Source organism: Cyprinodon tularosa, unplaced genomic scaffold, assembly GCF_016077235.1.
Source record: "Cyprinodon tularosa strain WSP-4 unplaced genomic scaffold, ASM1607723v1 ctg623, whole genome shotgun sequence".
NCBI classification, from domain to species: Eukaryota; Metazoa; Chordata; class Actinopteri; order Cyprinodontiformes; family Cyprinodontidae; genus Cyprinodon; species Cyprinodon tularosa.
In genome coordinates this window covers 736,866-759,492 of record NW_024039367.1, presented here as the reverse complement: position 1 = coordinate 759,492, position 22,627 = coordinate 736,866, and the positions used below count along the sequence as shown (strand labels likewise).

At 37.0% G+C, this 22,627-nt stretch overlaps 1 protein-coding gene across 3 annotated transcripts in view; it reads left to right on the top strand.

Moving 5' to 3' along the window:
* Positions 1-4,278: 4,278 nt before the first annotated feature.
* Positions 4,279-22,627, top strand: part of LOC119798433 (RNA-binding Raly-like protein) — a 186,099-nt gene continuing 167,750 nt past the window's right edge. Inside the window, exons 1-3 of one of the 3 annotated variants that reach the window (XM_038307913.1) lie at positions 4,279-4,591; positions 4,795-5,193; positions 5,301-5,375. The gene's annotated coding sequence lies outside the window, so the exon portion shown is untranslated. Of the gene's footprint in view, positions 4,592-4,794; positions 5,194-5,254; positions 5,376-22,627 lie in introns of those variants that run through there. The other 2 variants (XM_038307914.1, XM_038307915.1) reach the window with 2 other exon arrangements.

The following is a 22,627-nucleotide window of genomic DNA, read 5'->3' as shown; positions in this document are numbered from 1 at the left end:
CTACTCATTACATTTTTACACAAGTGTCTCTACTTCTATTCCTTACATTTTTAAAACAAAGGTTACTCGTTACTCCTGGCTTTGGTTTAATGTTTATAAATATTTATTTCAGGTCATGTGCGCCATCCAATGCAGATCATTGGCGCCATCCACATACAGTGAAAACTAGTGTAACTGGATGAGTCATATAATGCAAACACTCATTGGTTAGCTATTCATCAAATTTGTGCTGACGCCAAAGGAAACCATCAGAAAGAAGCAGGTGTTCTTCAAACAGCAAATGCAAATTGTCTATCCCATGCTACAATGTCTGATTCAGAAAAAAGATGTTGAAATGTCTGAAAGGTCGAACACAGGCGAGTGTGTATAGGGAGATGGAGACCAACAAGACCTCCCTCATCCTTGGCCCTATCTCAAAGAATTTTTCGAAATTGTTGAAAAACTGAGCTTTCAATTCATATAGTGGCATCTGGCTTTTTTTTTAAAGGGTACTTTATACTTGTATTCTTAAAGTGCTTTTTCACTTTTCCTTTAATTCTGAGTTTCTTATGATTAGTGAAGGAGCAGCGGCTGATAGATGTAAAAACAGTGGAAATGTAAAGCTCCAATCAGCTATATTTTAAAGTCAAACACTCATTAATTTGTTGCTGAGCTTTTTGCTGCTTAAAGGCGCAAAAAAACAACATAAATATTACAACTGATATTTAATATTCACTTGTTGTTCAAGGTTGCTTACAGTTACCACGGCAGCAAAGCTAGATGCTGAAGGATGTTTAAAAAAAAAGTAAAAGCTTAAAATTTCAAGACACTATTGCTTCAGGATAAATGTAGGAAAATAAAATCAATTGTTGCTAACTGAAGTTAAAAAGGTGAAAATTATAAACTCAGAATTAATGTTCATAATGTTTAGTTGGAAAGCCATCAGGAATTAACTGTACTTTGCATTATTTTTTCTGTGCTCTGATAACTTAATTTTCTCCATTACATCTCTACCACCATTTTGGCACAAGCATCTATGAACAGTCCAATTCTTGAATCAGACCTCTGTGTCTCTTTGATAACCTCTATAGTAGTGAGTGAGATTATATGCACCCTCAGGCATCAACAATTAAAGTGATGTCCTGCACAGCGACTCACAGACCACTATATTTAGTCTCAAGCCCTGGAATGCCATGCTGTAGATAAATCAAAGGAATGTTGATTGCTAAATGTTTCCAAAAAACGTTTAACTGACCTTAAAAGTTACATGACCATAAAGAGTAAAACAAACTTAGTGGTAAAATTGCCAGAATTTGGTCACTTTTGAAAAATATTCAATGGGGACAGCACAACATGCTTCGTCTTTTTTTTTGTACCTCCCACAGGCACAGATGTGTTTTGAAACAGGAATTAAATTAGACAGTGCTTAAGGTAGGAGCAGTGCGCCGACCTGTACTCTGATTTATGAATGGTGACAGTTGTCTCCATCGCTGAGCGTAACATGTACTCGTTCTGAGCTCTGTCCGACAATCACTGTGGGACTTTAGTGCATCAATAGTGCATTATTACTTTTCTGTCTGTTGCCATCAGCAATAACCTATATTTCTCAGGTGTATTTATTCAATGGATGAGGGAGGGAGAGCGAGATGCGTTATTTAGGGTTATTTATGTGTTATTTAGGGTAGGGTTATTTAGAAAATTTGATATAATGCTTCAAACTTCAAATGACATAATGCAACCAAATAGTGGTTAGCTGTTCTACAAATTTGTCACTTTGGGTCCCACATGTACCACTTATAGGACTTTGGAACTACATTGAATCTTGAATTCTACATTGTACTGAAGTACAGTGCTCAGTTTCAGCACCATGGACAGAGCTTAGACAACACTGCTGCTACATTCAACCGTGAGAGCTCCTCAGCTTAAAAACCTTGGACATCACTTTGTCCATTATTCTACCTCCTAGTTTCTTTGCTGTGGGCTCAGAAATATTCAAAGCACTACCAACATTTTGTTTCAATGCTACAGATAGTGCACGTTTTCTGGTCCACTAGGTTAAACTGCTCAATGCAGCGGAGTAACTTTTTGTTCAAATTTACCACTGGATGTACAGTATATAATATTTGTGCTAAATTGATTGCGTTGCACAGTCATTTGGTTGCAGATGCTTGGACAAAGCAAATTTTTTTTCAATAAAAAAAGACAAGTTCAATAAACCTAAAAATATTGAATTTCTTAATTAGAACTGACAAGTAAGCACTAGTTGCTAAAAAGAAACATCCCATTTCATCAATATATCTTTTACATCAAATTTGGCACTATAACATTGAGCTTTCTGTATTGTTTTAATGAATGATGACTTTGTTTCTATTATACTTAGTTTTAGTTATCACAGTAAAACCCTAGTTTAAACAGCACTATAAATACCAATTAGCCATTATGTATATAACCTAAACATTAGGTTAAATCAGTGGTTCTCAAACTTTTTCTGTCATTCCCCACTTTGGACAAGGGGGAATTTTCAAGCCCCGCCTGTCCCCATCGCCCCAACACAATGCTAATGAAATATGAAACGATCTTAAAATGTTCCAATTTTATTGAAGTAACAAGTAGTATCTAAATACAAACTACCTACATCAAATAACAGCAAGCTCAAAAATAAAGAAAATAAAAACAAAAATAAAGAAAATAAAAATGCAGCTCAAAGATAGAAAAAATTAAAGTGCCACTCTGCAATCTGTTAATAAAAGAAAAGAAGTGAAATCCATCTGGCAAGACAGGTCTATTTATCCCTGCATTAGTGGCTGCAATGAGCCTGTTTTGCATTGCACAGTTTATCAAAACGGGGTTGTCATGCTTTGTTTTCAGTGAAGCAACAGCAGAAAAGCCCATCTCACAGAGATATGATGTGGCAAAGGGAAGAAGAATGCACACAGCTCTCTGCCCGATGAGTGGATACTCCCTCTCCACTCCAAACCAGAAACATGAACATGTGGCTGTGTGAATCAAACGCCGTTATTTATTTAAGATAAAATATTTCAAATTCAGTTATTTATGATCAACCTGCGCCGTCAATCCCGGCGCATGTGCGCTTTATTTGCAGTCTGGACGCTGAGGGTAAACATGCTGTGTCTCTGACTGCAGCGCTGAGAGGGACTCCTGCGATAGCGGGGGAGAACGGGGTTGGGATGGGGGAGGCGCCCCAGGGCAGCACCTGCCGCTGGAGGACAAGAAAAGGAACGATACGTGCTTTCACGTAAGAGTCTCCAAAAGTCGCTAGATTTGTCGCTAGTCGCTTTTTTAAAAAAGAGTCGCTGGAGGGGTCTGAAATATAGCGACAAAGTCTCTGAGTTGGCAACACTGGGGCGCGAAAGTTTATTCCGTTACAAATAATATGCCGACGTCACGTCAATCATTATTTTGGCACTTCAGTTCCAGGTGAAATTTTTCTCATATCTAATGTTCTTTTAATTAGACTGCATGTAGGCTAGTAATGATTACTTTGTGGGTTTGATTGGTCTAAAAAGCGGCAACATACAGCTATAAGGACAGTTTGCTCTCACACGTTCTACATTTATAGTCACACAACACACACCGGAACTTGGCGCGCCCCACCTGTCACGTCTCAATTCCCCACCAGTGGGTCGCGCCACACACTTTGAGAACCGCGGGGTTAAATTAAGATACATTTTGTATCTACCTTCTTTTAAAATACTTTTTATCATTAAAGATGTGGCTTCATATTGGAGATGTCTCGATATAACATGGGACTGTGTTTAGTTAATTTTTTATTTTTATTTTTTTAATGAATAGACCTTGATCTGTATTGGCTAACTCAAACTGGCAGCCTAGTGGTTAGGGCATTGCGCTTGGAATTCAGAGGTTCTAGTTCAAGCCTCACTCCCAGAGTCTGCCACTCTGGGTCCCTGAGCAAGACCCTTAACCCCACACTGCTCCCCAGGCGCTGCCCAATGGCAGCCCAATGCTCCTCAATGGGTTAAAGGGAGAGGGTTTTTTTTTTTTTTCGTTGCTCTGTACTTGTTACACTGTAATGACAATAAATGCTGGAAAACCTGAAAATCTGAAACTGCATCCCAGCCTCAGAATAAAGAGTGAAGCTATGTGCTGTTAAAACATGATGTTTCATTGTTTTTCATATCTCTAAATCCACTGATTAGATTCGTCTGAGATTCATGTCTTATGCACAAGCTCACGATGACAGTAAAGGGAAGAGGAAGAAAAAACCCCGCATGACTTGATCGTCCCGTGGCTCTGACACAGGAGAGAGCTGTGCATCTTCAAAATGCAGCAGAGATACATAAAACCGGTTCAGTTGTAACCGTGGCGCGATAAGCAGCGCAGCGCTCTTTCTTTTTCTCTTTTTTACACTACTTTTGCAGGAGCAGAGGCGTTATAGGAAAGCAGTCGGCATCATCAGCTGTTCGAGGCTGGACTCTCATTGCTGGAAGTCGGAGCTGAAGGAGTCACATGACAGAACTGGAGGCAGAGAGCTAGAGAGGGGAAAAAGGCACAGCATTCAGCCTCGCACCGCCATACTGTAGCCTCTTTTGAGCCATTTCACATTTTTATTGCAACATTTTACTCCCGCTCGGTGAGTACACTTTCCCGATGGCTATTTTTTTTCTGTTTTTCTAAACAAAATATTTTTTTTTTGTCTTCTAAATTTACCCCCCTTCTTTTTTTTTCTTTTTTTTTTTTTTGTTTTTCCTCCTTTTGCTGGTGTTTAAATTGAGCATTTGACGCGCTGGTTTGAAGCATTTTTTTTCTCTCCCCCTCAACAATCAATCCATCCAGGCTTCAAGTTTTCAGCATGCAGTGATTCAGATCGAGAGGGTAAAAAAAGAAAAGGAAAAAAAAGAAACGGGTGCGTTTATCTGTCTCTGAGAAAGCCTCTCACTTTGCTTGCAGTTTTGCAGAAATCCTGCGCATTTACTGGTGGGTTTTGGGAGATTTTTAGTATTTTTATTTTTTTATTTTTATTTTTTGGTTGTTTTGTGTGGAGGTTTGCTGTTGCTGTGGTTTTGGTTTGCATTTTAGCAGTATGGTTTGTGATTTTGATGAAACTCACCGGTGAAATCCCTCGCTTTAACTTTGTTGCTCTTTTCTTTATCTTTTACCGAAAACAAGGGAATCATTTTTAAAGCTCCCCTCTGACGTTTTAACGTGACACTTTTCTTGCAGCTGAGCTCACAGGTTTGTGCTTTTTGTTTCACCTTTTTTTTTTTCTCTCTATTTCCCTGTTGTACTCTTGCAGATGACAGTGTCCAATATTTTTGGATATTATTTTTTTCCCCTACTAGATTCTTGGGAGAGTTCTATTCGTTTTTGCTGTTTTCTATTTCAACGAAGATGAACAGACATTTTCCCTTTTGCAGGTACATAAAACATGTTTGAAATAAAGGATAAGGTAAAATAATGATGCACCTGTGGCTGATGTGTTATTCGATTGTCTGTTAAAGCGAACATTCTTTTTTAAATTTGCAAGATCACACTCAAGTGATTTAGATTTTCACTATTTTAATGGGTGCAAAACTGGCAGCTTATTTATAACATTTTTTTCATCACCTTATAATCTTAAATTTAATTGCTGTTTACTGGGGTATGCAACAGACCTACCTATAGCAGGGGTAGAAATTATGTATTGCTTTTTAAAAGAATGACAAATAGTTTCTCCAACCACATTTACTGCAATACTGCTAAATAAAATCCAGTGTAAAAATGGCTAAAGGAGGCACACAATTTGTAAATAGAGTCAAAGGTTTGCCTTTTGCCAAAAATGGTATATATCTACCACACTGCAAAAATGGAAATCTAAATGAGTAATTTTTGATTAAATTAAGTGCATTTTGTCTTGAATTGAAGAGGTAAATTAGATACTTTGCCAATGGAACAAGACAATTTACATTTAATATAAGAAAAAAATAAATGTTTTGTCTTAGTTCAAGTGCATATTATCCAATTATCTTGTTTTAGGAGTAAAAATATAAATTCCATTGGCAATTCATCTTATTTATCTGCTAAAATTAAGGGTAATAACTAGGGGTGTAAATCACATCCATCATGGCGATTCGATTCAGTATCGATTTCCTGATCCAACGATTCGATTATTTTCGATACTTAAGAATACACCACGATTCGATTCGATTCGATTAATCGATTAATCGGTTAATTTTTTTTTTATTATTATTTATTTTTATTTTTTTTTACACCTTACAGGCTAAACAAAGTTTCAAGTTTGAAATAAATCAATGAAAGCTGTAATATCATTATGCATTTTCTTTAGAAACAACAGCAAATAACAGAAGTAGAAAAGTTGCATCAAAAAATACTGCAAAAATACTGCACAATATCAGTGTAATGAGTTCAATGCAATACCTCGGCTCCAGAGAAACTGTCCAACATATTTTTTTAGAATGTAATAAATATATTCAGGAAAGAGAGATGTTGTGTAGAGAGTTAGACAGGAATAAAAATAAACTACATATAAGGGAATTGTTTCAAAGGTCATCTGGGGATGTAGTTTTTGGGGGTATTTTTAATTTTCTAAGAAGAACGGGTATTTTAGGGAGAATATAATAGTTTGTCTGGTCCATACTCCATTCTGGAAGGTGGCGGTAATGCAGCTATAAGTTGTTTGCCAACCGCCATTAAAAAAAAGAAGAAGAAGAAGGCTCCAGAGTGTTGACGTCACCGCCCCTTGAGAGACGCTCCGCTGCACCTCTCCCAGATTGTAGCTGACCGCAAACAGTGCACCAGACAGGAGGCCGGCTAGTTTTGTTTTTATGACCGAAATTGCGGAAAACAACTCGTGAAGTTTGACCCGCTAGAAGAGCGAGGTGCGCGAGAACGCTGGGAGCCTTTTTCCAGCTGAATCTCCGCTCTTTTTGCCCCATTGTCCCTCCGTCGTCGGACTAAACTCGTCCCCACTTCCTCATCGCCTCGGCCGTATCTAGACCTACAGCGTGTAGCCCAGACCACGCTTCAATACTGAGCATAATTTAAAAATGTCTGTGTGAAGCTTGCTGCAACAAACTGCTGTAAGAGTATAACCAGGAAGCGCGGTAGGAGGGGAAAATAGGTTTAGCGCCACCGCAGCACGGGAGGAAGAATTACGCCCAGGAGCAAATGGATAAAAATAGACCGGAGGAAAAAAAAAAACATTAATCGATTATCTTGCGGACGTGTCGATGCATCGGATCGTCGGCTTTTGGATCGATGCATCGATACAAAACGATTATTATTTACACCCCTAGTAATAACACTCAATTTAAGATTGAGATTGAGATTAAGATTTTTACTTAATTCTAAATGGTTTTTGCAGTGCAGTTATGACCATATTTCATATTAAATGTTTCTATCTACAAAAATGAGGTAAATCGTAGTTGAAATTGATAGAAACAGACTTTTAATCTATAAGGTTGTTCCATAAACTAAATCCCATGTAATTCAAGGCTGCACCTTGACAACAAGACAACAAGAAGCTGGTCACAAGGTTTTCACAATCTCAAAAGTCCACCGTACACTGAAATCTCAAAATCATACAGGACTTAAAAGTCATTTACACTTGATGGGCTCTCCAGTGCAAGCTTTTCTTTCAGATAAGTCATTGCTGAGGTACCATAAAATACAAGTAGAGTTTAAAGAGATAATAGCCAAGGAACTGCAAAAGGCTTGGGAAATAAAAAAATATGTAATTTGTTTTCCTCTTAAAATCTGCAGATGGTGTCCCTGTCACACTGAACATCCACAAACTGCCACTTGAAGCTCATGACCAGACTTTTTTTCTAAATCTTTTCCAAAGAAAATTGCCTTATTAGGCACCTGGTAATTGCATGGCTGTGTAGGTGTTCTCACAGGATTGCCTAATTCATCCCATCCCTCATCCCATTAGTTTTGACATGCTTCTTTGTCCCTCAGAAGAGAAAGTATTCCCACAGTATGATTCTGTAGTGGAGTACATTCTTCCACTTGTTTAGTGGGACCCTTCATGGCTTTTAGGAAACTTCTAACAGTTTTTATTTTTTTTTATTTTTGTTTAAATCAAATTTAGTCTGATCAGTTTTCCTGTCATAGTTTAAGATTACTATCACTGCAGGATGACACCAGGGTTACAACTTCCTACCATAAAATTGTTGAAAAAGGATTAATTATTTGACTCTTCACATGGGATTTCTGGTTTCCGTCATGATATGTTTTGTCCTATTCTTACCGTAGCGACTTTCTCTGCATATTTAGTTGTGATGTCTCTTGCATGTCTTGAGACTACATTTTATATAAAATCCTAAAAAGCATAATGAAAATTGTGGTTACAACTTCATGAAACAGTGAAACAGTTCGTGAGGTATTGGTATTTCTTCATTTCACCATGAGTAACAGGTCTCAGAACAAATAAAAAAGGCTGCACCTATCTTTGAAAAAGGTATTAAAGCTGTTTCTATGTATTTATTAGGAAGGTGCAGAAATAATCAATTACTCTTCAAATAAAGTGGAAGCATAAGTAGCAAGGGCAAATATCTATCCATTCTTAAGTGCCTGTCTTATTGCTGGACAGACTCAAATCGGCTTTTCTAGGCCTGCAGATATGTGAAATACTTCCAAATCTGATTTTGTAGAAAATTAATAGAAGCACAGGCAGGACTAAAAGAGGGGCTTACAGGAAATAAATCCCTCAACAGAAGGGTTGACTTGAGATTAACGGTATGCTGCGGAAAATGCAAAAAAATAAAATAAATATAGAGATTGTATAGTTGTGGTGAAGGAGGGATATGTGAAGTGTGTAACTGAGCTAACATAGGACTTTTTCGGTACATGATAAGTTCATTCCTGTTTGCCTTAAATTCATCTGTAAATGCCATGAAACATCACCAATTAACTCTCCGTATGTATCCAGCTTGACAGAACAGAAGAAAGGTTTCATCGCCATAATATGGGCCCATAAAACAAATGAGAGCGGACCATTAAGTCCGTGTATAGACCGTTAACTCTGGGAGTCATTAAACAGCTCACTGCAGTAGACCAGAAATAGGCTTTTCTTTGCTTTTTTTTTTTAACCCAATGGAATCGACTATTGATAAATACAGAATGCGGGACTCTGCGGGTAAACTTACATTTTTTTGTCAAGGCCAGCTAATTAGAGCGATTGAATTAAACATTGTCTCAAAGGCTGGAAGGCTGTTAGTGTGTATTGATTCTACTGCTGTCTGTTAAATCTATGCAGGTCATAAAGCAGGTGTAGATAAAAAGATGGGGTTGGTTTTAATGCCTTTTAATTTGTGAGGTAATTTGAGAAGCATTGTGTATTACCAACCAAGGCTCACGTGTGTAGACTGACCAAGTTATTCAAAATCCCAGAAAAGAAAAAAATCTCAGTGACTCAGTAGTTGTGGTGGAAAACAGTTGTAGTTAAAGTTTCAGGCTGAGGTTTACAATCACTCCTCTGCACCAATTTAATTGTATTATGCATTTCCTTTAACCCACAGTTGTTGATTCATTCATACAGGCTCTAGGTGGCAAAAATATCATATCCGGATTTTTTTTATTTATAAAATCCTTATTTCTGTTTTATAATGAGCTTACTTGTATTTTTCAGAATAATTTGTAAGTCTTTGGTCAGTGTAGCCAAACCGTTTTTGCATGTAAAGAGTCCTAAAAAAACGGAGCAAAGAATCTTTCAAAACAGGTTTTAAATTGAATAGAAGCAGTTTGCTTGATCGTAAACATTGTAGTATTGGAGAGGCATTTTTTTTGGCCAATCAGGTCATACCACAAGTCAACTACTTTATTCAGGCGGTTGAACCCCCCGTTTTCAATTGTCTTGAATGGAGCCGCATCTTTTAAGAGATCAAAATCAACAGCTTCTGTTGCATCTTTTGTTCTTTTCACACATAATACTATCAAAGTCTGTGTTAATGACTGTTTGGGTCCAGCGACTGCCTCTGGCCGCGATAATCCCGGCTTTCCCCTGACTGTTTGGCTCTCATTGTAGTGATCTCAGAATATTGGACCCAGAATTCGAGGCGAGACAGGCAGTGGGAAAGTTCAAAGCGTTTATTAAACACTAACAGGTGCGCAGGGCTGCTTGTCTGCTGCGGGCGGATCTCTGCAGTGATAGGAGAATACAGGTCAGTGACTGGATGTGGAGCTGAATGCGACTTGGAGCTAGTCACTGACCTGATTCAAAGTTCAGTCCTTTCGCGGAGACCTCAGCAGAATCCAGAAGGGAGGTTTGACTGCAGTTGTGGCGGCCACGCCCCCAGAGTTCCTAGAGAGCGAGCAGCAGACGCCGAGCAGCAACAGAGTCCAGAAGGGAAATCCAAGGCCGAAGTCAGGAGACAGTTCCAGGTTCAGAAACCAGGACCAGATGCGACAAACAGAGCAGACAGGGGGAAGGCAAAACTCGAGATCCACAGGACAGAAAACTTGTCATAATCAGGGAAGCAGACAGACTAAAGGAAGCTAGGAAACGTCTCACCAAAACACACGAATAACCTGGCGCTGATGGGAGGCAAACACACAACTTATATAGTAGAGGAACCAGGTGGAAATGATCAGCGATAATCAGCCGCAGAACCAATTAGACAGGGAGCAAGGAGCAAAGGAAAAAACCAAACCATTAGCGCCAAGATCATGACACTCATACCTTTCTGGGTGCTTTCTGTTCAAGTGATTTAAAAAGTTTGCCGTGTTGCCGTCCAATGCGCAAACCATCTCTGTGCTAACTTTGCAAATTACTTTTATTCGTGCCTTGGTATTTTGAAAAACATCAAAACAAGTTTCATATAATGGGAGTCCTCCATCTGGTTTTCGGCCATGTCTCTCCATGCGGCTACCGCTACACACACAAACAAGGAGGCAGGTAAGAAAGTGAGTCACTAGCGGTTATTCCCTATGATTGATAGGTCAGTTTGATTATGTAGTAAGTCAGGCGGTTTGGTGGATCACTATAAAACTGCAGCTTATAAAATGTGACTTACACAATCCATATGATATCCTCACTTTGGCAGATCATTTAAAAGATCTAATCCTTCATGATCTAATATTGACATATTGTACACCCATACCTCAAGTAGATGCATACACACCGAGTAATATTTGTGTGTCAAGTTGCACATTGGACACATACTTTTTGTGGTAATTATTGAGAATTATCACAGAAATTGAGAATTATTTCCAGTTTAACTCATAACTTTTGAGGGGAAATTAATATTTAAGATTATTGTTTCTAATTTATTATTTAATCACATTGTGGATTGCATCAGTACTGCTTGGAGTCTTATAGGCCCACAACATGGTGCTCCTACCACATTTACACTCATCACCGTGCACTCAGGTTTGAGATCATCATATTGATTCATAAATACACAGTTCTTCACATGGCAGCCAAACAGCCCAACCTTTATCTAAGTAGAAAACCTTTCTAGCAAAAACTTTCTTGCTTATCCATGTTGCCAGCTGCAAATTTCAGTCAAGCTTAAAGAAATCAAGCTGGGCCTTCTGTCTTGGCCAGCCTCCTTTTAATTCATGTTTATATTGAATGTTTGCTGCTGCAAACAGAGTCAAATTCAATTAAAAAAACCTCTTATCAATAAGGATTTGAACTTTGTTGTAGCTCATGCTAAATGTATTTCTTTAACAAGTTATTGAAAATGCCAATGGATATGGATACATAGGGTCTCTTTAGCTGTTTATCTAACATTGGGTGTGGAGAAACCTCTGAATGGAGACACTGTTGTTGTATCAGAGTCCTCTGAAACATTACTGTCCGTAATGCTCTTTATTTTATGAAGAATTCTTTGTAAAATCATCTCCGATGTTCTAGAGAAGAACAAAGCCAGTCTTCTTTATTCGCTTATTCATTATTAGCTTAACCCAATCATAGCCGACCTGCTCCTTTTTTCTGATGATGCTACCCCATCAGATGATGGCAATCTAGAGATCACACAATCCTTAATATGCAGCATTCTTCTCTAAACACTAAAGTATGGCTACGCAAGTCATTGCATTTTGATTTATAAACAGTTTAATAAATTAGAACTGTCAAATAGAATAGGTGCTCAGTTTGGGTAATGAAATGTTTAACAGGAGTAAGACAGTGACTGTCTCACTCCAGCCCATTTGGTGCCAGTGATATGCTTAAAGTGTGTTTGCCACCACACAGAAGGGAAGAGAGTGTTGCAGCTAGCAGCAGACCAATGCATGCAAGTAGAAGTAAGCAATTTTACACACAACAGTATCAGTAAAGTGCTGCAACAATGGGGGCCATGAAAAGCATGGATCCCTGGTGTGAAATATTGACATCCATGTGGTTATAGAGGAGGACAATCTTAAAAAAAAATCAAGAAATCACAATCTTGGTTTAGAAAGTTGTCAAAACGATTTAGCCCTACACTGAAGGACCTTAAAATGTACGGTCTGCTCTATCATCTAAACTGCTTCACAGTTTTATCTCTAGTCCAATCTTTTGTAAAGGCGATCGCTGAGGTGCTCATATTCCTCCACCACCTCCACTCCTTTTCCCATGATGGTTATAGTGTTTCTGTTTCTTTTGAAACCTCAATTCCTTTGTTTTACTGACATTCAGGATGGGATGTTGTGTCTACATCGCGCCACAAATCAGCTCACCATCACTCTGCACTCAGCTTCTTGTCACCTTTATTAAACGTCATGACTGCAGAGTAATCAGAACACCTGTGCAGATGAGAAGTCAGTTTTGTACTAGAACAGTGTTATCCATAGTAACAATAAATGGTAAGGCACTGCCCCCTACGGTACTCCTTTGCTGCTGACTACCTTGTTAATTAGCATTTGTTAAAGGTATATTGGAGGATGTTCTTTTTCCGGGTGGATCATCAAAATAAGTGGTCCTCCTAATTGTCAATCACTCTGGTGATATGTTTACGTAAGGCCGTCCAACGAGCTCGTCCACATTTTCACTTACTGGTGGTGAGTTTGACATAGTTAAAAACTTGCAAATCTTTTGGAAAGTAAGTTTGGTTGAGCGATGCAAAAAGCAACATTTAAACAGAGCATGCACGAGGAGAAATGGGCTCGTGAATGCTCTCGCACACGTTTAATTGGCGTTTCCTCTCAAGAGCAGGTACAGTGATGTGCATGTGCAAGTTGAGAGGGCTGATCTTTTACAAAAATTCGCAAAAATCCTCCTTTATACCTTTAAGTAGTCTCTGAGTGAAGCTGGACAAAAATTAAAGTAACAATATCTATCACAACATCATTTTACTTCATAATAATTAGGTGACTTTTGAATTTCGATATACATTCAGTCTATTATTACAGAGTTTGTACCCAAGTGATGTTCAGGGAGCAGCTAACACAAGAAGAACAGAAAGAACCATAACACACAAGCTACATAAGCGAAGTGATGAAAGATCGCAGACACAGAGCCTGTGGCTGTAGGCTGAGCTCCGCTATGCTAACTCCAACGCTGTAAACGCTTGCAACAAAATGAGTGCATTAAATAAGGTAAACAAACACCCGTCTTAGCTGACCTGCAGCCAGCAAAACTGTCCCTGATAATATCTCAGATTTTAGGGTCTGATGAATAAGAAAAAGGAATATAGAATGTCAGATGTAGACAGTGTAGAAAGAGTAACTATCGTAAGCAACCACTTGTGGCGCAGCTTGATGAGCGCAGGCCTCAGTGGATACAAAGAGCTGAGCTTATCACTACGAACAGGAAGCTGTCTTATTTTTTATAGGGTGATTTAATTTATTTAGTTTTGACTGAAGAGATCCCTGCTGTGATAAAGGTTATGTTCATTAGAGGAAACCTTAATAGTGTTCTTTCTTTTTTCTTTGCCCAGGTAAAATAATAATACTTAAAAAAAAATAGATTTTTTTGTTTCATTAAAGATGAAAAGTGTTAAATAATTTTTTAAGCTTTTATAAAGTAATAAAAAAATATAATTCAAGACTAGATTAGAAAGGGAGCTGTTTGTTATGTGTGAGAGAGAAGAGAAGAAATCGTAGACTAAGAGGAAGGTTAAAAAAACAATTGTGAAGTGCTGCTATTAGTGTCATTGAGGGTTTATCAAAACTTAGATGTTTTAGAATTAATCGGAGACCTTTAGTGTGTATATTCAGAGGTAATTTGAAGTTGTTTCGTTATTTACTAAAGTGGCTTGTAAAGACAGTCTTTGGTGCGTTTGTCAAAGAAACTGTGAAAGTTGCAAGAACCCATGGACTGCGAAATAAGAGGAGGGAGAGAAAATCACCAGGTTAAGTGTGCATGTTATTGTTGAGCATCTAATGCAAATAAAATTTAGATAATTTTTTTCCAAAAACTTAGAAAATTCTATTATTTAGGATGTTATACTTGTCAATATTAAGCTTTTACAGGTTCTGGATATTCTCAGCAGTTGTTCTGAGGTTATTTATTCAATATCAGACTTATACCCTTTCAATGGAAATTTAGAACTATATTGTGCTATGAAATCTAAGCTCTATTTTTTTAAACAAGGAAGGAAAGCAAGTCAGCCTGATTAACTACACTGGAGAAATCAAAGTACATGATCTTCACAGCTTTCTGCCCTGTCTAAAAAAAAACATGGGTTTGTTAAAGCATGTCTATGATGGCATCTATAACTCAAACTCCAAAGCGTTAGGCCAACTCCTGATAGTTCCTTATTGCTTGTTCAGGTGAGCAACAGGAAACTCTCTAGGACATTCATAATGTGTGATGTTAGTTTTTTTTTTTTGGTAATGAAACAATGGAATAGGTCTTCCACATCACTAGAACTGCCTCTTAGGTCAAGCTAAGATTGAATCGGTTTTGTAGAATCCCATAGAACTGCTCTTTATAAGACTTCAGGACTTTTCACCTAGGCAAAGGAAACAAAGTGATCCTCTGATTTGGTTGAGAAAATACATGCCAAGCAGAACTCTGCATGGCAGCAGGAGAAGATAAAACCTTAGAGTTGAGTCAGGGAAGTTTTGAGCATGTATGCAAAATATAATAATTTTTTTCATAGTAAATCTTCAATTCTTGTTCTTTAAATGTCATTTTTTTTTTATTAAAAAACAATAATCAAAAAACATCTAGACATAATTTAATGTTCCAGAAAAAGGCAATATTTGTCACAATTTCTTTTGGTGATTCCATTTATTAGGTAATAAATGTTGATTTTTTTTTTGATGAAGTTGTTATTCCTGCGCCCGCACTGTTCTGTCACCTACATCAGTCCATCTGCCAGCTTTTAAAACCTTTAGCCACTGCATCAAAACAAACCGACGTGTCCTCACACTCCGAGCTGAGAGGCGTTTCCTGCTCAGCGCCACGATCTGGGCTCCTGCCAAGCATTATGATAGCTTCCATTACGTCCTGCAGTGTTGGTGTCTCGCGCCTCCAGGCAGGTTTGCTGTTATCTGGGCCAAACCAGAACTGCACAGGAGACTCAGAAAAAGAGAGGGGGATTGTGGAGCTCATGCGTGCCCATACCTATGCTGACATAAATATAATATAGCAAAGGGGTCTGCTGTATGCTACAAGCATGTGCTTTGTTCCCTGATGTGTAAGTATGACCACATGGCTTCTTGTCAGTGTGAATAGAGATTAAGATTTCAGGGTAATACACTTGAACAAATGAAAGCATTGTTAATGAAGCAGAGTACTTTGCATTCATAAGAGAACAACAGCTACACACAAAATGGTAATTTTTAAGTGTAAACTTACAGCTTCTCTTACAGCTCCTCAAACTTTGCAGCCATAGCAAATAAACTGCTATATGCTTAATTTATTTTTACCTAACCACAAAGGTGTTCTGTAGGATTTAGGGCTGATGGATGAAGATTGATAATGCATCTGGTGAATCCATTCTGTGTAGATCTGGAAAATTATTTTGAATCATAATCAAAACACCATTCTGTTCAGTTTTGACTGTTTAATAGTAAGCCACCTAGGGTTGAAACAATTAATCATGATTAATCAATTATTGAAATAATTGTCAACTAATTTAGTAATCGATTCGTAAACAGCAGTATAGAGACTTTAAAACACAAATTTAGCTGATAGAGCAACCCACTTTTAGCAATAATTATATCAAGATTGTAAGAAATATATAAACATTTTGCATTTAAAATGGTTTGAGTTTCCCCTGGTTTAATTACAAAAAAAGTCTTTTTGAAAGAATCTTTTGCTATCCGATTATCAATCAAAAAAATTATCGAGAGATTATTTGATTTGCAAACTAATCCTTAGTTGCAGCCCTAAAGCCACAAGATTTGTTTGATTTAAACTTCAATGGTATTTAACAAAAAAGATCATCATGCTGGGCACTCAGCATGTTTCTCAGGGCGTTTTGGATGCTATGCTAGCCCATAGCATCACGGATTCTCCGCCAAACGTAATAGATGTAATCTCAATCCTCTATTTGCTTTGTGTTTGTTTTAACGTGAGATGTTATGAATGCAGGTATCTATGTCTAGGAATATGTAAAACTGGGGTTTCATCTGAGTCTTTGCAGTTAAAGTTTGTTTATTTAAGTCTCTTTTTTGTATCATCTTTATCATTGGTTTAAACATCTGTGGAAAGAGTTGAAATGTTCTAAAGAGATAACAAAATACATAACTTAACATATCATTTAGGAATTTATTTTGTTCTTAATCAAAATAGCCTCAGGTTAAAGGAATAGTACACCCAAAACATGATTAGCCTTCATTTTCTACTCACCCCCATGCTGAACAACACTCTGGAGTACTTTTTTGATATCTCAAATGCATCTGGAGATCTGGGAGGCTTCTTGCTGTCTGCTGACATTCAAATAATGGAGGTCTATGGTGTCCGAGACAGAAAGGTCCATAAAAGTCCACAAAAAACGTGTCAATATTCCTCCATACTGCTCGTCCAATGTATTCCAAGTGTCCTGAGTGGGTAGCATCCAGAATTTACTCGAAATGAAGTCATTTAGAATGTTTTTAGAGCATAAACAGTAGTGTATAGGATTTCCTGAAAGCGCGCACATGCGCGTTCACGACGCTACGGAAGCCGGCAGACCAAACCAGATGAAAGTGCGCATTCAGCGTCTGCTCTGCCAATAATGCAAGCGTAGAAGAAGAAATGTGCTGTTTACCTGTGCAAAGAAAGAAACAACAAAAGAAAAATGTCTGAGGACTTCAGTGTTGAGGAAGAGCATGAGTTCTTTGCCGAGCTGAATGCGCTGGTTTGGTCTGCCGGCTTCCGTAGCGTCTTGATCGCGCATGTGCGCGCTTTCAGGAAATCCTATACACTACTGTTTATGCTCTAAAAACATTCTAAATGACTTAGTTTCGAGTAAATTCTGGATGCTACCCACTCAGGGGTGTTTGTTTACCAGTTTCTTTTTACCGAAACACAACTCATAGGGTTAAAAACATCTCATTGCTGTCCCTGAAGCTTGTTTAAAAAAAAAAATCACTTTGTAGAAAATAAGACTCACAGAAGCAAATAAACATTTATCACAGCAGATAGATAATCTTGTCTCCTTGCATTACAGCGTCTAAGTGGCTTCTGAGATAAAGCTAATGAGGTGTAATTAAACCACATTATCAGTATAGAGGATATCAATAAGTAAAACTACTCTGCAGAGGACATCATTGTGTGTGATTTCATAAATGTAAAGTTATCTATATGGCCTGGGTTGATTTCCATTATCAATGTATGCTCAAGAAAAAATATTTAATGCAATTTAATTCCTGTAGCTTAAACCCCTCTTAGTCAGAGGCTACAGACAGTGGGGGTGGGGGGGTTTCCTTTGACCGAATCTAACCCCGAGTAACATTTGTCTTTCCCCTCCTGCTGCTACTAGCTGTCAGTCAGCTGGATGTGACTGCTGAATGAGCAGAAACCTGTTTTTTTTTTTTTTTTTTAAAGACAGCTTTTTTGTTTTTTGGCAGTTATGGCTTGGCAACAAAAGGACAGCACTAATCTCTACTTATTTTGGGGCAGTTTTGAAGCAAATCTGAGCAAAAAGCTACATATTTGATTTTATTATTGGATTGTTTTTATATATGTCTTTTAAGAGGATTCACATCGCTGTTACTTAGTTTTATTAGGTCACGTTACAGCCAAAATATTTACACATTTTATTTGAATTTTATGTGGTAGTGATAATCATAAAGATCAATGAAACTGTTTTATCGATACAAAATCTAAGATTTGGCAGACATATGCCTTCTGTATAGTGTCTTAGTGTATTTCTCTACCAGCTTGTAGAATGTAATGTTTGCCAAGTCTTCTGCAAAATATCTCAAACTCAGAAGAAATTAACGTCTGCAAACATTGGTTGCAAACATCTTTCTACCTTAAATTCTTAATAGAATTCTGGATGTCTGGACTTTGACTAGTCCATTCTAATTAGCTTTGATCTGTATCTTCACAAATTCCTTTGTTCTAGATTTGATTTGCACTTTTACACCAAAATTATTAATCTCTGTGACATGTTTATCATCTCCTCACCCCACAGGAGGATGGCTAGACTTTCACAGTGTTAATACTTGTGCAAATGTGATACAGCAATTTAATACCCAACCTTAACAACTGTTGTAAATTGACCAATTTAAAGCATAAGGACTGAATTTTGCAACTCTTATGAAGAATGTACAGTATTACTTAACTGATACAATATACAGTATTTGAAAAAAATACATTGATTGAGCATATATGAACTAATATGGTTTAGGTCTAACAGTAAAACACTTGCTGCAAATTTGATCCAGTTAAAATCGGTATTGAGCACCTAACTGACCTTGTCTGAGCTGTTAATTTGATAAGTAAGGGGATGTCACAACTCATATTCTGGGCAATTAAACCTGTATTGAAAGAACAGGATAACAATGAGTGTCTTCCTGTCTTTCAGTGCAGCCTTTCGACAAAGAGTGCAGAAATTAAATGAGAACATGCTGACATGCTGGGACCTGATAGTAATTCAACAATCATAAAAAAAAGATCATTTTGATTGTTTCATTACTAATTAACACGTAATGTGTCCACATGCTCAAAATAAAGGAGGTTGCTGAGAGATGTCAAAAGCATAGTTTTCCTATATAATTTTTTGACTTTAGTCTTCACAGAGGGCAAGAGGAATGTGGTAGATGTGGTGTGTGTATGTGTTTGGGTAAAAATCTTAGTATAAAACAGCTTTAAAAGGATTCATTTGGCAGGAGTTACAATGGTTGCCCCAATGGAGAGTAGACTAAGTCATAAAGCACTTTACAAGGCACACAGTCTGTTCACATGATATTCTCTAATTCAATTTGATCCAAAATATTCATACATAAATGTATTATACCCTGTCAAAATTATTGCAATTCTAATATGAAACAGTCAAACGAAATGGACTGTGTTCTGGAAATAAGATGAAAATATAGTGTATGCTAAAATAAAGAAAATTAATAAATAAAAAAAGGAAAGATTGAATCAGACCTTGATTTTGCTGCACTGTTTCATCCTCTGCAAGGTTGTATCAGCAAATAATTTGTACCAAACCTTTGTTTGAACCAGATAAAATCTGACTTATTTGTTAGCGAGAAAAAACAACACAAGAAACAGGACTGAGAGAGCAGAACTAGCCATGGGACAGAAAATAGCGAGATCATCATAGGCTAAAAAAGCACAGAGGCACTGGACCAGGACTACTTGTTAATTATAACACTTTGACTAAAAAGCAAAGTTTGAGATCAGCCTGTTTTCCAGTGTAGTCCTGTTTCTCTGACTGTGACTGGCTGGATATGCTCTCTTCTCCTGTAACATGGGAGTTGGCTCGGAGCTCGTCTGCCTGGCTGTGTGTTTCCTGGACCTTCGGTCACCTACTTTTTTCGGAAAGGTGCACCAGTGTGTCTGCGGAAGGGGCAGGGACATATATGCGTTAACTGTGACAGACTGGCAGACGACCTGGTTTCTGAGTAGAAATCAGCCTTTACTGTGAGGTAATCAAGGAAAGAGGCTCATGACAAAATATATTGGTCAGAATACAAGAGTTTTGTTGCTTACTTACTGTTTAAATTTTTGAAAATACAACAGGTTTTCTCTGATGATACAATTTGAGAAGGGGTTCCAGATTTAACAACACAACAGCATCTGTTGTTGTGAAGACATGAAAGAGTTAGTGTTTTTTTTAGGGAACGCCCTTACACACAATCAAAATCAGTTAAAAATGGGAAAAGATCGATGACAATGGAGGATCCTGCATCACAAGAAGTGCCTTCTTGTGATGCTGACTTGTCTGAATTTAAAGATGTTTCTAAAACTAAGTTAGCATTATTTTTACCATTATTTAAGAAAGATGTGTTTGTGGATACTGTTGAATTCAAATGGCAGGGAATTACAATTTTCACCCACGTGCTTTTTCTCTGTTTATAAAAGATGTAATTAAAATGTTATTGTGCAGATGTGTTAGCAGAAATAAAAGAAAATTCAGGTTTTAATTAATCCTTGTGTCAGCAAAGAAAGAGAGTGGATATTATGTTGTAGACAGCATTGACGCAGTCCTTGACTTAGTCCTAGAATGAGCCAAACTATAAAAATAGCTTTTCCAGATGCACTTTCCAAGTTAAAGTGGGACACAGAAGAAAACATTACGGAAATTAAAACAAAAATGTATAGAATGAGGAAAAGTTATACATTTGTACTTCAGCAGCCTAAGATTTAGCTTTATAACTACAGGGAAACTATAGGAAAACCTAAAAGCTAAAAATTTTAAGCCTAAAAACTTGTTTTACACTTAAACCTAAAAAGTATGGATCATTTACAGGAGCCATATAAGTGAAGTGAAGGATCTCTCCTGATTCTAATTTTAGAACCTGTAAAGACATAAGCAAGCCTGCAGTGTGATAATAAAGTATTTTAATAGGAAAGCGTGGACTGAGCCATTACAGAAGTCATTTAGAGTAATGAAAGGGTTTTTAAATTCAGTTTGAGATGTAATTGAGCAAATGGAAAGGTAGAAATTGAGGTATAATCAGGTTCATTCTGTCCAAATTAAAAGAAGCATTACTTAATTATGTTTTGTTGATGAGCCTGAGAAGAAAGTTGAGTTTATCCTGTTGTTAGCCCAGTGCTGATCAGTCTCATAGCTAGTTCTCTGCATCTATGTTGAATACTGAGTTAACACATCCAGGATTGACCTATTAATTGAATTAGAGGCAGCAGCAGCATCACTTGGGATCCAAACATGAAAATTAGTTTTTAAATTAGGTATAGATTTGGAGCCACTGTCCCTGATACATATTGTTTCCCAATGACTTGCTTGGTACCAGAACAAACTCTTGCCCCAACTCCTTGTAATTAAACTGCAGCGTTAGAGAATGATGATCTGCCTGCGTGTAAATCTTGCTCCATCATTCTTCTTGGCATATTAATGCGTGTTGCTCACATCCATCTGCCAGATATGATCATTAAAGTTTAACCTGCAGGCAAGCGGGCGACCTTGCTAAAGATGATTCCTTTTTTTTTTTGCTTGTCTTTTGTGAAAATATTGTCTAGTCTTGGATCATGTACACCTAGAAAAATGGAAACATGTTTACATATTAAAGGACAGATACCTTTTTTTTTCTGGCATACTTTTCAAAAAGTATATACAGATAATCGAATGATTGATTTGAAGATTTTGTTAAACCCAAGACATGACTCCTAGTTGCAAATCTCTAACAATCTTATTCAAGTTTTTAGAACGCCGTACGATTCTGTGTCCAGTAATGAAGAAGCACTAATCGGCACTCTATGTCCAATTATCCTTCTCTGGTTTACGTAACCCTTTGTTTGGCAAATTTACATTTCTACTAATGTTTATTTCTTTATAAAAAACGAAGAAACATCATAATAAGATTTACCACAATCATTAAATCTTATTTTTTCTACTGCTTTTCTGATATTTTTGTCTTTAGTTGTTCATTATTAGTATCACATGCAGATTTAGTTGCTGTAAAATGAGATCTGGATCACATTTTTTAAGAATTTTTTCAAAGAAAAATGTGTTAAAATCTACATTTAAACCACCTTTAAAATGTTCTGATAGCGATTAGCATAGTTAACATGGCTAGAATATCTAAAAGATCAGTTTCTGCTTGTTTTATGGGAAAGTAAAGCAATACTTTATATTCTGTCTTAATTGGGCTTCAAGGACTGCTGAAATCAATTTTATCTGATGAATTAAAAGCATATATTGACGTGTAAAACATACTTTTTTAATACCTTACATTTCTCTGACTTCTATGACTCCATTTTTTTAATAGCTCACTGAAACTGAAAGTAGTTAAATGGAAACTCTCCTTAGCGCAGCAACAACTTTCACATCAATGTGAAACTTCTGTGTGTGTCTTTAATAATGGTGTGTTCACTAAAAGAAAAAATATAAGAAGAAGAGTAACCCTTCTGGGGTCCCTTTTTTGATAGCCTTCTCTCCCTCTTTTTTTTGACATCACCACTTCAAAAAAATACACATAAATAACTTATTATTCCACAACAAAAACAATATATATATATATATATATATATATATATATATATATATATATATATATATATATATATATATATATATATATATATATATATATATATATATATATATATATATATATATATATATATATATATATAGTGGCATTAAAATGTTATTTTATGTGAAAGGTTAGAGTC